General features: G+C 40.4%; 1 long non-coding RNA gene across 1 annotated transcript; it reads left to right on the top strand.

Annotated features, from left to right (window-relative positions):
- Nucleotides 1–214: 214 nt before the first annotated feature.
- On the top strand, nucleotides 215–3,897 carry LOC119301305. Its single transcript, XR_005147004.1, has 3 exons — nucleotides 215–666; nucleotides 892–951; nucleotides 1,655–3,897. It is a non-coding gene; the product is annotated as an uncharacterized LOC119301305 (long non-coding RNA).
- Nucleotides 3,898–7,256: the final 3,359 nt, after the last annotated feature.

A 7,256-nucleotide genomic window follows, 5' to 3' on the forward strand; every position in this document is an offset into this window, starting at 1 on the left:
ATTTTGTATGAAATCTCTACCTACTAATAAACCAGCGATTGCTTCTGGTCGTACGTCGTCGACGTTTTTGCATAAAAGTCCCTCTGTTTTTCAAAATTCAACTCGCAGTCCTTTTTTAAGTCATTAAACTGAGATACTGTTTCATTTTTGCAAAAGAAACCCTCTACTTTGGTATATTCAACCCGCGGTCCATACGTCTGATTTTATTATTTGGGAGCGGATCAAATCGGCGGCTCGAGCGGCGGCGGCGGCGGCTCGAGCTTGCAGGGGCTAGGGGCAGATCCGGAGGCCGGGGTCGCCGGTGACGACGAGGAAGGCGGAGCACGGGCGGATCCATGGCATCCGCGGCTCCTGGGCAGAAAGGAGATAGGGAGGCCAGGGAGAGAAGAAGGAAGAAAGGAGGGGTTGTGCGGCGACCTAGAGAGGAGCTCGCCGGAGCTGGGCGAAGGCGGACTGGCGCGGGAGACGGAGGGGTCCGGCGCGGCGGCGCGAAGTCCTTGCAGGTGCAGGCAGGCGTCGAAGCAGAGGACAAGAGGATCCCCTGATCCATCCCCTCCTACCCATCCAGCCCTTCCTCGATGGCCCACGTGCGACGAGCCCCTACGCGGGGTAAGAAGGGGGATCACACGAGGTGGAGCACTCCAGCCCCCTCCTAGCCCTACCACGGTGAGGCCTCCTTTCCCTCTCTCCCTGCCTGAGCCATAGGCTGGCGGCGCTGAGGTCGATTTTCTCATGCACACACTGTTGTTGTTACATGATGACAGCCACGACCCACTTTTTCTTCCAGTTCCTTGTTTTTGTGGTGGATGCATCCATGATTATTTGTTTCAACTATTGATTTTCAGTTTAGTCAATCAAACCCATTCTGATGCTGCTCTTTTACTTGTACAGATAAACTATTGTTCACTAAACTGAGCAGCTAGCTACTGGTGTCTCAAAGATTAAGCGCAGGTTGGTACTTATGGTCAGGCCTGCCTCAAGTAGGGGAAGAAGAGGCGAAAATGCCTTTTGGAGCTCGGCCTCCATGGAGGCCGGTTTTTGAAAAACACAAAATTCATGAAAATTCATATTTTTACAATTCAAAAAAATCTGAAAAAATTATAGATATACATGGAGGCATAACACACATGTGTGTAAATTTTTAGGACGAAATACGTTGAAATGAAGGCTGTGTAAAAAAGACAAATCTGAGGCTTTTTAACACATATTACTATTCATCCTCAAAGTTCAGAAATTTGTCTTTTTTGTGTAGGTCGCATTTCGAAGTATTTCATCTTGAATTTTTACACGCACATACATTTCATCCGTGTATAGTTGCATATTTATTTTCAGAATTTTTTGAAGTCAAAAAGTTTGAATTTTGAATTTTTCAAAAATAAAGGGCTCCATGGTGCTCGGTCACCAAAACGCCCTACTCAAGAAGAGGAGGCCTGAAAGAGAGAGGCCACAAGGTAGAAGCCTTTTGATTAGGAGGCAGTCCAGCAAGTTGGACGAACTGCTGATAAAGAGATAATTCTATTCTGAATTTTTATCTGAAAAGTAGGATTGGATCACGGATGTATGTTGGCTATGTCTCTCACGGTGTGTGGAACCAGTTATTGGTTAATTTCATCTTGTTTGTTGACATTGATGGTGTTGTCCATTGGTTTAACAGAAATTTGTTGAAGCTAAAGATGAAGAGGAACTCGTGGAAGAGGAAAAGAAATGCCATGGTAGAAATTCATTCACACATATCAGGGTCATAGTGAGAGGATTGATCTGCTTGATTCGCTCCTGATGGTCGGTGGATTGTTTCTGGTAAGGCTAAGAGTTCTGTGAAGGTAAGATTTTGATCCAACCTATTAAGCAGTACCACACAAATTACAGGAGAATCTGTTGTTTGGTCCAACCTATAAAGGTGCCATATATGCTCAGTTGCTCACAACAGTGCTAATATTAACAAGGTGAATAAACTCACGCTCTAGCGGAAGATATCCTTTATATTTTTGGGGTCACTGATACCTGTACAAAAACATAAGATGTGTTCCTAGATAACATCTTTCCTCCAAAATAATTTATATATCATCTAGACTTGGTTAGTTGTAACTTTTGCTTTCTATTCTTTCCACAAGCTTCTGTAGGTTCAAATGACAATTGTTAAATTTTGGGACCTTAAGACTTTTTAGTTGATTGCATCCTCTAGACCGGGAGGTATAATAGCATATCCTAATTGTCTAATTGATGATTCAGAAAGCTCTGGCTCTACTCATGTATATCAGTTTATATTCAGATTGTGAAGTACTCCTTCTATAAAGAAATATAAGAGAGTTTAGTTCTATAAAACATATTTATATGCAGTTATCCAACAAATTTATGTCCTAAAATCTTACAACTTCTCTTAAGCTGTTTTTTTGCGGGAAAACTATATTTGATCATAACCTTGGCTTAAATGCAATTTAATTTCAACCTCAAATTTGGTGATTTTTTAATGGGCACAACTGTGTCGGTAGAGGACTAGAGGTTGACAGTTATGAATTTTGTGATAATCTTCGGTTATACTGTTATATATAGCACTTTCCAGGTTATATGGTTCACATTCTCTGAGCCAATTCACAATGACCATTCCAGATTTGGGCCTTGCATTTTTAAATTATTTTGTAACATTTTGGTTGATCTTTGATGCTGCTCCTTAATTTTTTACATTGACTGGTGTAGAACTAAATGAGTGTTGACATTCAAGGGAAGCCCCAAGCTTTTAAACAGTATATGAATGTTGTTAGCTTGGTCCTTCACAAATAAGTCCCTTGATGTGTGTCATCTCTCATTGCATATAACATCTGGTCTTTCTATTTTTCATTGATTTTTCTACTCCCGGTGCACTGAATCTGCAAGGGCGTGTAGACGGCAGGATGAGCAGCAGCATGCCGGTGGTAAGACAGGGCGTGTAGACGGTAGGATGAGCAGCAGCATGCCGGTGGTAAGACATGGCGTGTAGACGGCAGGATGAGCAGCAGCATGCCAGTGGTAAGACAGTGCGTGTTGGCGTACGCGAAGCAGCCATGCATGAATCTTGGCGGCGGATGCTTGCTGGCCGTAGTGGCAGCACCAATTCAAGCTGGGAGGCGGGAAGCTGGAGTAGCAGGAACGATTGGTCGTCCATTAGGCATGAACCCAACTCCACTGTACTCCCTTTTCTTTCCGTAACCAATTCTTTGGAGCAGACATGTAGGTACAGTTACATAGCCTGGAGATTGTTTGCTTTTTTTGGTTAGTTCAGATTTAGATTTCTCAGATATTCACTATTTGATCAATCGATCCATGTAGATCTCATTGACATGGTTTGTGGAATGTACCTTTCAGCATTTACCCTGATTAGTTAAATCCCTAGCAGGTGATAAGAGGAAGAGGATGATCAGGAAAGCATGGAGTTAAGTGAATCAGTACAGGAAGAAAGGCCGTTCAGAAAAAAAATAGTAGAGGAAGAAAGGGAGGAGCAGCAGTCAAGGTTGGGCTTGGTGGCCTCGACGCCTATGACCTCCTCTATGCCAAGCCTCGCATCACCCAGTTATTATGTTATCTACTCCCTCCGTTCCGAATTACTCGTCGCAAAAATGGATGTATCTAAATGTATTTTAGTTCTAGATACATCCATTTCTGCGACGAGTAATTTGGAACGGAGGGAGTACTTCCATGGATTTACTGGCGTATAGAAATATGACTATCTGATGTACTCGTATGACTTAGCTGAGTTCCCTTTTTATGTAACAAGGCTCTCTTTTAAAGTTGTTTTGCTGTCCTCATTCCTCGTGATCTCGGAATCAGTATTTAGTTGATAGCTGTGGTAACAAAGGATAGTTTGCGAACAAGGTTCTCACCCCTTATATTTATTTTGGCATGGAAAAGCACTCTGATTAAATCTGTTGAGTACGCCCTTATAGCAGACTAGCGGTAATCTTCATATGAATGGACCTTGAATGTTGTTATTGATAAAGAGCTGAATATAAGATACGTTTACAATTATGTGAGGAAGCGAGCATCGATTATAAAGACGTAGAGATGTCCATGGTGGAGCTGGCGGACGGTATGATACGTATAAGAGAACCGCGAGTGGCCGAGTACCAACTGCAGCGGCTTGGCTGCGTCTGAAAGTGGTAGCAATTCCGGGCCAGCAAGGCTCAACCACGAATCCACGCTGCCGAGATGTACAGCGCCGCCGGCTCCGATGGGAGCGGGCTTCCGGAGCATCACAAGGAGCTAATTAAGGAGCCACATTACGTTAGTATTGCAGCGCACTAGACATGCTTAATTTTTCTATGAGCCAGGTTCAATTAATTAGTATTTTCTTTTAGATATCCTTAGTGCAAAAATGTCAAAAAAGTGGATGAACTACCAGGTAAAACTGTATATTCTCAACTATCAAGCCTTTTGATTTGAAAAAATATAGTCACAATTATCTTCCGTGTGCATGTAAATTTCCATGAAAATTGACGAGATTTGTGCGACATTTAAAAAAATCATGATAATTTTTTCTGGAGCATTAAAACATCAATCATAAAAAACATTTTTTGTGCAAATTTACAAGTTCTTGAAGCATCATGAATATGTGCACTTTCAAACAATCCATTTGATACGATCAATCTTTTTTTGTGAATTTAAATAAGATCCTTTTCCTTCGCTAAATAGCTTCAACATGGAGACTCTAATAGAGTAGAACTATATTTTGCGACTGGCTGGACAATTTGGACATGATAGTAGGAGATAAACCACGCAAGAAATAGGACAAAAACTTGACCGATAAGAAGGAAGGATGTCCAACAAAAATATGGTGATAACGCATGAATACCGGTGCTGGTCGACCGATTCAAAGGTTCCCGAGTAAAATGAATAGATACCAGACATAATTACTCTGACATTTGTACTACTGTTATTACATACCATACAATTACAAGCTCGAAAATGCTGTGAGAACCGGGAACACAAAATCATATGGCAAAAAACCTAGAAAGCCTACGCGTGCTCAGTACTGCGGATAAACATCATAGCTACACTACTATGCTTAGATCGCACATAATAGTTAGAAGTGGTTTGCATATAATCAATTAATAAATTTGTGCATGAAATAATTTGTTTTGTAAAATTAATGATATAGTGGTTGAATGCAATTATTGAAGGTTTTTTAAAGAGAAATACAGTACCAGCGAGCTCCACATCGGTATCGGTCTACCTAATCATATATCAATGGCAAATATTAACATGCTCCCTCTTACCCCCTCTTTTTTTGCATGTGAGGTAGAAAGGTAAGAGTTAATCAGACCATCAATTAATGAGATCAACGGCTCGGATCTATTATATACTCTTACCTCTTATGTGAAAAGAGGAGCTAAGAGGAAGCATGTTAAAACTACTCTATATCAATGACACAGGGGAGTTGGGGTTTGAATTTGATGAATAAAGCAAAATAAGATCATGCAATCGGATTCAATGCATAAATTGAAGGTGAAAATTGTGGACACACAATTAAAAGAAATAACTCGAGACTACAACTACATTTGTTTCATAGTGGGAATGTCAGATGAAACAATGCCACTTAAGAAAAATATCATAACTTCATGGCTAAAGAGACTTGGACAAGATAAACAAAGTGAAGAAAAAACAATCTACATGTATTTAAGTAATATATCTACATCAAGGTAGCCCTCAATTCATACATTAATAGCTATAAATATGCATTTCCTTATCAAACTATCATATTTAATTAACGAATGTTTCCACGTGAGAATTCTCAAAAGTTCTTTTATCTTTATACCACAATTGTACATCCAAATTATCTCACCTTGAGCACTCTGTTCTTTTAATAAAAGTGTGATTTTTTCTATCCCGGTGCAACGCACGGGCATATTTACTAGTCATACTAAATTAGCGACATTTAATATGCAACAAAGGGAGTAAATATGAAGCCATGAGAAAGCGAAAATGATGATAACACATTTGAGCGTACAACCTCAATTCATACATGTAAATTTACCGCACTTTTTCTTGCCAGTTTTTAATTTCTTCGTTCGGAATTAGTTGATGCTTATATATCTAGACGGAGAGAATACATTTCTGTAACAAAAAAAACATGCCAGCAATTTTTTATGAGCCGAGCGTTGCAAAACAAATAAATTCAACATTCCAGGGCCCATCATCTTTTTTCTTTCAAGAACCAGTAAGTCATATCATGATGGGCTAGACATATGAGCGTCATAGCCGACAGGGCTGGCGGGTGGGCCAAAAAATAGGGTAAAGCCCGTCTCTCTCCTTTTAAGTCCAAATCATAAGTTAAGTGTTACCCGTTGCAAACATCACTCGCATCTTAGTTATCAAAAAAAAACACCACTCGCATCTTCTCATGTGCTGCTGACAAGAGGCGCCCTATATGTACGCCGCTTTTCCTAACTTGAGAGTTTTTTTTCTTCTTTTCGTAAATTCGTTTATCTAAAATATTTTATCTCTTAAACCGTACATCCAAATCCCGAAATATTTTCACTGTTGAATTTCTCATGTCGAGATCTTTGAAACTAGATCCTACGTTTATAGGTTTAGATAAAAAAATCACAAAAAAAACTTGAAGAAAAAACCTGAAGCCAAAAGCACATTTTTTTCTTTTCTTTTCCCCTTTTTCAAGAAGCACAACTGCTCTTCTCGTGGAAACAAATCTATGCTACCATGGGAATCAAATTTATGCTTCTTGTGGAAGCACATTTTTTCCCTTTTCGAGAAGCACAATTGTGCTTTTCACGGAAGCAAATCTATGAGCACATATTTTTCCCTTTCCGAGAAGCATAGTTGTGCTTCTCGCGGGAGCAAATTGTGCCTCCACGAGAAGCAAATCTGTGCTTCTCATGAAAGCATTTTTTCCGCAAAAATTAATAGCCTGCGATTTTTTTCCCTTCAAAACCTAAGGAAAAACATGCAAAAACTAAAAGGCCAAAAATGCCCGAAAAACCCATCTAAAGCCCCAAAAAACATATAGAAAAATAAAAAAATGAAATCTTGAGGGAGCGTGCAACACGCAACATGTGGCGGCAGCTAGGCGCACCACTTAGAGTGTTCGTAGAGAGCCAAAAGTGACCGTGAAGATCCTGTGCAAGGGATAACCTTTAGTTAGTTGCTCTTCTTTCAAGTCCCCACACTAAGAGCCCCTTATTAGCGCATACAGTGCCACAGATTTGTGCTGAAGTGCTCGCGCACAAGCTACATGGGCCGACGCAGGTTCCAGGGACAGAGCCAGAAAA

This window comes from Triticum dicoccoides, chromosome 5A (assembly GCF_002162155.2).
Source record: "Triticum dicoccoides isolate Atlit2015 ecotype Zavitan chromosome 5A, WEW_v2.0, whole genome shotgun sequence".
Taxonomy (NCBI): Eukaryota; Viridiplantae; Streptophyta; class Magnoliopsida; order Poales; family Poaceae; genus Triticum; species Triticum dicoccoides.